Source organism: Quercus suber, unplaced genomic scaffold (assembly GCF_002906115.3).
Source record: "Quercus suber isolate HL8 unplaced genomic scaffold, Cork oak 2.0 scaffold_788, whole genome shotgun sequence".
Lineage (NCBI taxonomy): Eukaryota > Viridiplantae > Streptophyta > Magnoliopsida > Fagales > Fagaceae > Quercus > Quercus suber.
Genome location: NW_027070224.1, coordinates 152,577 through 160,536, shown reverse-complemented (window position 1 = coordinate 160,536; position 7,960 = coordinate 152,577). Strand labels below are relative to the sequence as shown.

Here is a 7,960-nt window from a genome sequence, read left to right as displayed (position 1 = left end):
GTCTGCCAGAGGACTCTATAATTTCTCGTGCATTTGGCATTAATTATTTTTGCCAACTTATTTTACTATTTAACTTATTTTTGATACTATTCATGAGTTTCATTGTACTTTTTGATACTTTTTATAAGTCTCACTATACTATTTCAGCTAATTTTTAATATTTTTATTTAAGATCTGTTTGGAATCTGCTTATTTTGCTGAAACGGAAAACTTTTTATTTAAAGTACTGTAAATAAAGGTAAAAGTTAGCTAAAATAGTACAGTGAGATTCATGAATGGTACTAAAAAGTACAGTGAGACCCATAAATAATAGCAAAATTAAGTTGAATAGTAAAATAATTTTGCAAAAATAATCTTTGCTAAACGGATAGTTAATGTTCAACTTCTTAGGACCACCATGGCGTTGCTTTGTCTTAACTTGATGGGAGTTGCAGGGTGGGAATGGCATTGCCAAGCGTGAAGCAAGTGTATCTTGCTAGGGTTTGGCTGCACGGCCTTTTCTATATGGATAGCACATAAATCTGATTGTTCATATTGGACTATTCTTGGGGCCACTAAACTTCCATGTCCTACCTTGCAACAAAAATTGCATTTCCATGTAAGTGAGAAGATCAAGGCACCGCAAATACATGCTCTAGAAGCTGCTACATGTCCTCGTACTGGAGATGTGTTCTTCAAATATACTAGTAGGGACAAGACAACCACCACCCAATTATAACAAGGAGTCTTTGGCATAATCATGGAAATCAAGTCTCAAATTGCCAGGCATACAGAAAAATATTGGCTGAATGGCAACAACTGTTGTCTAGTTATAACTTATAAGTTACTAGACAACTTGGGTAAAATGACAAGTGAAAAAACAAAGAACCTAATAAAATGGAATGTAATTCAGTCCCATTGGATTGTAAAGCATCAGTTACAAATTCCAAATGTCACGAGCTAATCTAGGCATTCTTTTTCCTTAGCTGCATCTGCAAATTCAAATTTTAAAAATTAAAGGGAAGGAGACAACCCGATATGAGAAATTTATCCATGATCATACGTTTGATGTTGCAATAAAACCCTTTGCAATAAACGGACGGAACCCCCAAGCTAAATGCTGAGAATGCACTTTGACTAGAATTCACATTTAAACCAGATAAAAGTATGCAACTTTTACCTTTAGCATCAAAGCCTTTCTATGCAAGTGCAACCAAAAGAAAATCCCAAAAAGGACAAACTTCAGTTTCTCCCTAAAATGACAATGGAAGAAGAGCACCATTTTTAACCATCTAATTAACTGTCATAATATGTTTCCCTATTTCCAACTTTCATTTGTCTTCACATTAGCCTGCTAAGGGACCTGACAAGTGCTTTCAAATTCTGTTTTGTAGCCTCATCACCCATAAATCCCTGAATATCAGAGCATATATTCTGCAATGGTGGTTGGACCGAGAAATGGAAATGTAAGGGTAAAAATTAATAAATAAATAAACACAGCTCATGACTTATAATTAGCAAAGATTTTAGGCAGTTTGTCAATTTAGGATCTCACCTCAATGTTCTTCAAGGTAAAAAGCAAAGTTTGAATAGAATCCTGAATCAGTGAAGTGTTCTCAGGGGTCATGATAGATGAATGTACCCTTCTGCACAAATTAAAAAAAAAAAAAAAAATAAAATGGTTTCCTTTTCGGGGTAGGGAAAAGCGAAAAGGATTAAGATCTCTTTCCATGGCAAATGGCAAGGATCCTTTTCGCAGTATAAAGTGTTAGAAATTAGTTGGAATCTACTAAAACGGTAACCATGTGATACAAGGTGTCAATACCTCTCCATGAATATTTATGTCCAAATTTATACATAAAATAAAGGTTGGACAATTCACCTCAATTCCTCACAGGATTCTGTAAGGCTTCTGGTTAATTTATCAACGTCCTGTAGCAAACCACTATCACGAACTTCAGCAAGCAAAGGTTGAACATCTTCAGTCAGGGCTTTGATCTGAGACATTAATGCTGATTACACAAATGGATCTTTCTTAGTTATATAGATGCATGCACATGGACATAACATAGGCACACAAATTCCAATGTCTCCTGCATAATGAATTTCCTAAATATTGTTGAAGTTCCCAACTTGTCATGAATCTTAGCGCAATACAACAGGCACTGCTACCATGTCCCTGACAAAAGCTAGGATAAACTAGAACAGTTCACCATTTTAGTTTTAACATGAATAATGAAACACAGTTATATTACTTGCCATGATGCAGTTCTCTATGACAAACAAATAGACACAGCAACAGTAATAGATAATATAACTCAATATGCAAGGATCAGGTAAGCTTAAATGCAAGAGAAGATATGCTGGAAACTTGTCTAAAGTGTGTCAATATATCTAGAGTTGTGAAAGATCTACTAACTTCTTCAACATAACACTGACATTTCTCCAAGTGAGATTCCTTGAAGGATCACAGCCCCATTAGGCAACTTTTTAAATGACTCTTTCCCATCTGATTTAATTACTTTTCCCCCAATAACTAACTGTGGAAAATGTCCAAATGCTACCCGTAAATAGCATAACTGTAGAACAATGAAGGCATTATATATTCTCTTAAAGCCAAAGCCAAAGATGTCAGAAGTTCCCACTCACAATACGTCTTACACCTAATTTCTTTAAGACTGTAACACACAATGCTCAAGAAGATAATTCTTGCTAGTGGACTTGTCAAACTTAGACACAGATGGCAGACTAGGATGTTTATCTCATTTACACTCTTTGCCAATTCCCTGATGACAATAACCCTCCTAAACAATTTTGAAAATTTGATCTTGAAGAGGACTACAAGAATATAAACGGGTGAATTCCTCAAGGATTGTCTTAAATTGAGAAAATAATTGGACAACATGAAAGTTCTTAAAGAAATCAAGTTTTTAAGGGTCAACACTGCAAACTCGAGATGTAACTTCCATAACTATGTAACTTATACACTAGATTTTCAGTTTGTATAATGCTCACTTCTATCTCCATGAATATTCAATTGTTTATATGGCAATTTCTAAAGCTACTCTCACTCCACTCCACATATATTCAATTTAAGAATTGAACTTTTTTAAGCTTTGCAATAAATCCACTTTTCATATATCAAAAAGCTTCATCCATAATCTTTAAGGACTGCCCCACTGCCACATCTCTTTGGATATGTTTAAGGATGTAATCGGTTTCCGATGCTAAAGGGCAATGCTCCGTTAAATTCTTTAGATTAGGTACATTCATTTGGTCTGCACTTTTCCCTTGTAAACAGATGCCTAACAATTTCTCGCACATAGACCCTTGACCTATCTTAATAAATCAAATAGGGTAGCTTAATAGGAAAGTATGTAGCTAATACATTCTATATCTTTACTAACAAATTCTTCATTTTTCCATAAACTTGCTTGGCATTTGCAATAGTAATACCGTTATCTAGTTCAACAAAGCAGTCAATAACTATTTTCAGTTAAACATATAAACCAAGAGATGCACATCCTACCTTTGAGAGCAATGGCCTTGCTTCTTCGATAGCAGATAAAACTCGTTTAGCCAGTTAATAGTGGTTGGCAATACCAATGTCCTCCACTTCACGTCCCAAACGGGTGAATATCCCCACCAATTCATCCAAACTTACTCCTTGATTTCCCTTTATCTTTTTGCAATCACATACAATTAGACCTTCTTCAGAACATTTTGGGTCAAGTGGCCCTACTGAAGGTGTTGGAATTGGATTGTGAGGTGTAATTTCAATTAAAGTTTCCATGAGAAGACCCGATTGGTTCACCTCTATAAGTGAATTTCGAGGTATGACTGTTTTATCGTCATCAACCTACAAAGAGCATTAAAGTAAAATACATACACCAAGTAAAATCAACAAAATCTTGATCACATTCAAGAATTTCATTGTTAAGAGGGAAACATGAACAAAATTAAGCATCCGTAACAAGATTATGGTGTCAAACTCACCTCAACAACTGCTTCAATACTTTTCAATGAAGGATTAATGCGGATGACATTGCCAACATTCACCACTCTAATCCTCACTGGTGTTCCGATGCTAATACCACAAGCTTGAGCAAACTCGAACACAGCCTGATACTTCTGGAATTTATGCCGCATTTGATACCCCCTCAACCAAGACAAACTAAAAGCTATGAGAACAGTACCAGACACTAGAAACAACCCAACCCCACCTTCCCAAATGCTCTTCCGACTAAACCCAAAATCATTCAATGGCCGCAATGTTTGCCTCCAAATAGTTTGAGGAACATCCAAAACCAAAGAAAATGGGTTCTTAGTTTTCACATTAGAGGGTGGGTGACTATGTCCTGTATCAGCGGATGTAGCTCTTATCCGGGCTGGTTTCCTCTGTGATCTCAATGGCAACTGAGGCAAGCAATTTGAAGAACTACCCGGTAAAGTAAGAATTGGTGAGTATAGCACTTTTGGGCATCCTGAGACATGGGCCATAGGATTTCCAACCATCATTTACTCAACCCCAGCTGAGAAATTTTTGCATCAATACCCCCTATAAACAATGACAAGAGCACTAAAGTTTGAAATTTGCAATTATGGTCTATCAAGAACAATAGGAAATGTGGGTTTTATAAGTCTAAAGCTGATATATATATATATATATATACACTCCAATTTGATGGATTTTACACTCCCTTTAGTTACTATGAAACATATATAAAAAAAAAATATATATATATATATAAAAGTTCCAAGTCTTATGATCTAAATTCTTATTATCTTTAAACACACACACACAAAAAAAAAAAAAAAAAAAAAACAAATTNTTGGACCTTTACCAGCTCCATGGCTAGGCTTGGGAGGCAACAGCTACTTTGGCTATTTTTCAACAGCAGGAACACCCGGTCCTTTCTTCAGCAAACAGTCATCCTTCCTGTCACTGTTCTGCTTGGATGTTCCCTTGCCGACGCCCTTGGGAACTAACGAGGAGGCCCCCTCCTTCTTACGTGCCACAGCTGACGCCCTTAGCAAGGCTCTTTGCCTCGCTGCCTCTATTTCTACAAATGGTAAGAGACAGACATTAGATAAGTAGATGAAAATAAAAAATAAAAAATAAAAAACAGGAAGAAAAAAGCTAAGGAATAGGAACATACGATGTCGGGAGTATGTGTTTAATTTACGAGCTGCAGACGTCGGTACAGGACCACCGCAATAGGCATGCAATGTATCAAGGGTGATCAGGTCCCTGCACTTCCTCTCGTCAAAGGGTATCTCAAGCACCCGACAGATGAAAGCCTTTTGCTCGTCGGTTATACGTGGACAAATGCTAGTTGAAAAGAGAAAAAGTAGACGACGTTAAAAAATTAGAAAAATAAATAAAGAAAAAATGAAAGGACAGATAGTGCTAGACCTAAATTCTTAACAATACTTAGGATATTGTCAAAACCATGAGGCATCGTCACCCACTCTTCCCGACGGCATACCCAATCCATTCCTTAAACAAAAAAGTATCTACCCTTCCAATTTCTATTGGAGTCGAGCATGTCCAACACCAGCTTAAGTGTCTTCTTCCTCGTTACAAAATGATATATCCCCTAAGACGAGGAGATATGTTATGGTCTGTAGCACCAAAAGAACTCGTCTAGGGTAAGATAACGATTCCCCCCCACTAAGACGACCCTAGAGGATTTCAACCCCTATGAATATCCTTCAAGCATTTAGGGTAATTTGGCTGACGGATAGACCAAAGAAAATGGCCAACTGACGATGTAGTGCAGTCAAAGGCAATCTCAATCCTACCGCAAACATGGCGTCATACATGCCGACGTCTGTGGTCTTCCCAAAGTAGTACTTTTCATACTTCCCAGGCAGACGAATTGGAATGTTATCAGAGATTTGGTAACGATCCCTTAAGTTATTAAAAATTTTGGTTGTCATCGTCGGCTTAAAATCATTAACAGTCCATACCGCGGAAAGGATGAAAGGATGGGTATGACCATCCCCTGGGCTTCTTGAACTTCCCTCCATAGAAGCTCCCCCATCGCTCTCACCCTCATCTTCTCCCTCGAACTCCCCCTCATTCTCTCCTTCACCCTCGTCGCACTCATCCTCATCTCCCTCTCTCTCCTCTACTTCCTCTCCGTCATAGTCTTCCTCCTCATCGTAGGAGATTGGGCAGACGATTCCCTCTCTGACGACCAAGACAATCCTTCCTCGGGCCTATAACCTGACAGGAAGAGTTCGTCGTAGCCTGCTCCCTCACGGACTTAAGGTTAATAGATGAGTCTGTAAAGGTGACAAGATCAGCAAGTAAATGGCAGCAAAAATAACAAAATGACAACTCTCGCTCTCTCAAGATTTGCAAAGATGTAATAAGGAAAAATGAAAAGAGGAGGTGAGTGTCACATGTCGTCTGGCATTTAAGCTTAAGGATGCTTACACCATTTAATGACACACTCATCGATAAAACACGTCATAAATACTTTAATACTCCGTGGCTCGTTAGCCAAAGCTGACAGTACCACGAAGTAAGGGGCAGCTGATAGGGATATTTTAGTCATAACTTTAATACCCCCAAAACATCGTACAAAAAGGTCATCAGCACCCACATATCTGTCAGCTTCACGAAAACCAACGGAAGAGTTAGGCCGACGACACCATACGAGACGACCCCACAAGGAGACTTGACAGGCATCTCCATAGGTCGATGGGAATGCTAGGACGAAGCAAATGGCTGACAGATGTGGAGAAGCTGACGGGGTTAAAGAGGCCAACAGGTCCAACCTGGCTTAACTTGTTCCCCACGGATATCTATGTAAGGAAATTTCTTGTATCCCACAATCAACTCTAATAAAAGGAATCCCTACAAGGAAAGGATCCTGCAAAGTACGTGCATTAATGAGGATCTTCCCTACAAGGAAAGATTTTCTCCACCAAGAAACGAATGTCAGCTCTACACTACTATAAAAACCCCAAAGCCCCCACAAATTAGGGGCACGCTTAATTTACCCCAGCTCTGGCACTCTAGAATTGTGAAAGTTTTCTAACATAACCTTCAGAGGGTATTTGGCCGATACCACACCGGTGCTCTCTACAAGATCTTCTTTGTTTCTGTTTCGCAAGTTTTGTCTGAAACACGTAAGGACTGTGCAGCTCATTGACAATTTTAGGCATCATCAATATGTTTCCAAACGAATTTTCAAATAATTACTCATTCGCTGGATAGGAACAAGATTTGTTTCCAAATTGTACCTTTCATGGATAAGATTGTGTTTTGAAAAAATATTGGAACCCATGCATTTTACCAAACCCTTTTTTTTAGGACCAAACCACTTTATAAAGTCTTATAAAACTGTTTCCACACCCCCCCCCCCCCCCCAAAAAAAAGGGCTGGCAGGTGCGAGTCACGTGCCCTACAAACACCTTTGGCGTTTTCCTTTTCATTTTTGACCAGCTAGTTAGGTGAAACTTACTTTATAGTAGTTTAATACAAAGTACAGAAACGTATGTTAGAATCAAAACCTCGGGGGAATTTGCAGACCAACTATGTAAAGCTTAACAATGTAGTAAGTTAAGCAATGCTTGGAAAGATTATGAAAAATAACATCTCGAGTTTTAGAAACTCGAAATCCATATTAAAACTCGAGTTTCAAAGACTCGATTTGCAAGTGTTTTGCTGGTGACTTGGACTGAAAATGCCACACAAATCTCGAGTTTTAGAAACTCGAGTTCTATGTAAAAAAAAAAAAAATAGTTTGATCACCCCTATAGTGGCATTTTTAAGTCCTATAATGACGTTTTAAAGTCCTATAACGACGTTTCCTTAAAAAAATTTCATAAGTGATCAATACCAGGGTTCCCAGTGGCGTTTTTAAGCTCTATAGTGACATTTTAAAGCCCTATAGCAGCATTTTTATGCAAAAAAATTTTATAACTCGATTTTTAAGCCCTATAGTGACATTTTAAAGCCCTATAG

At 38.0% G+C, this 7,960-nt stretch overlaps 1 pseudogene; it reads right to left on the bottom strand.

Moving 5' to 3' along the window:
* Positions 1-1,025: 1,025 nt before the first annotated feature.
* On the bottom strand, positions 1,026-4,759 carry LOC112035857 (protein TRIGALACTOSYLDIACYLGLYCEROL 2, chloroplastic-like; annotated as a pseudogene).
* Between the last annotated feature and the right edge of the window lie 3,201 nt (positions 4,760-7,960).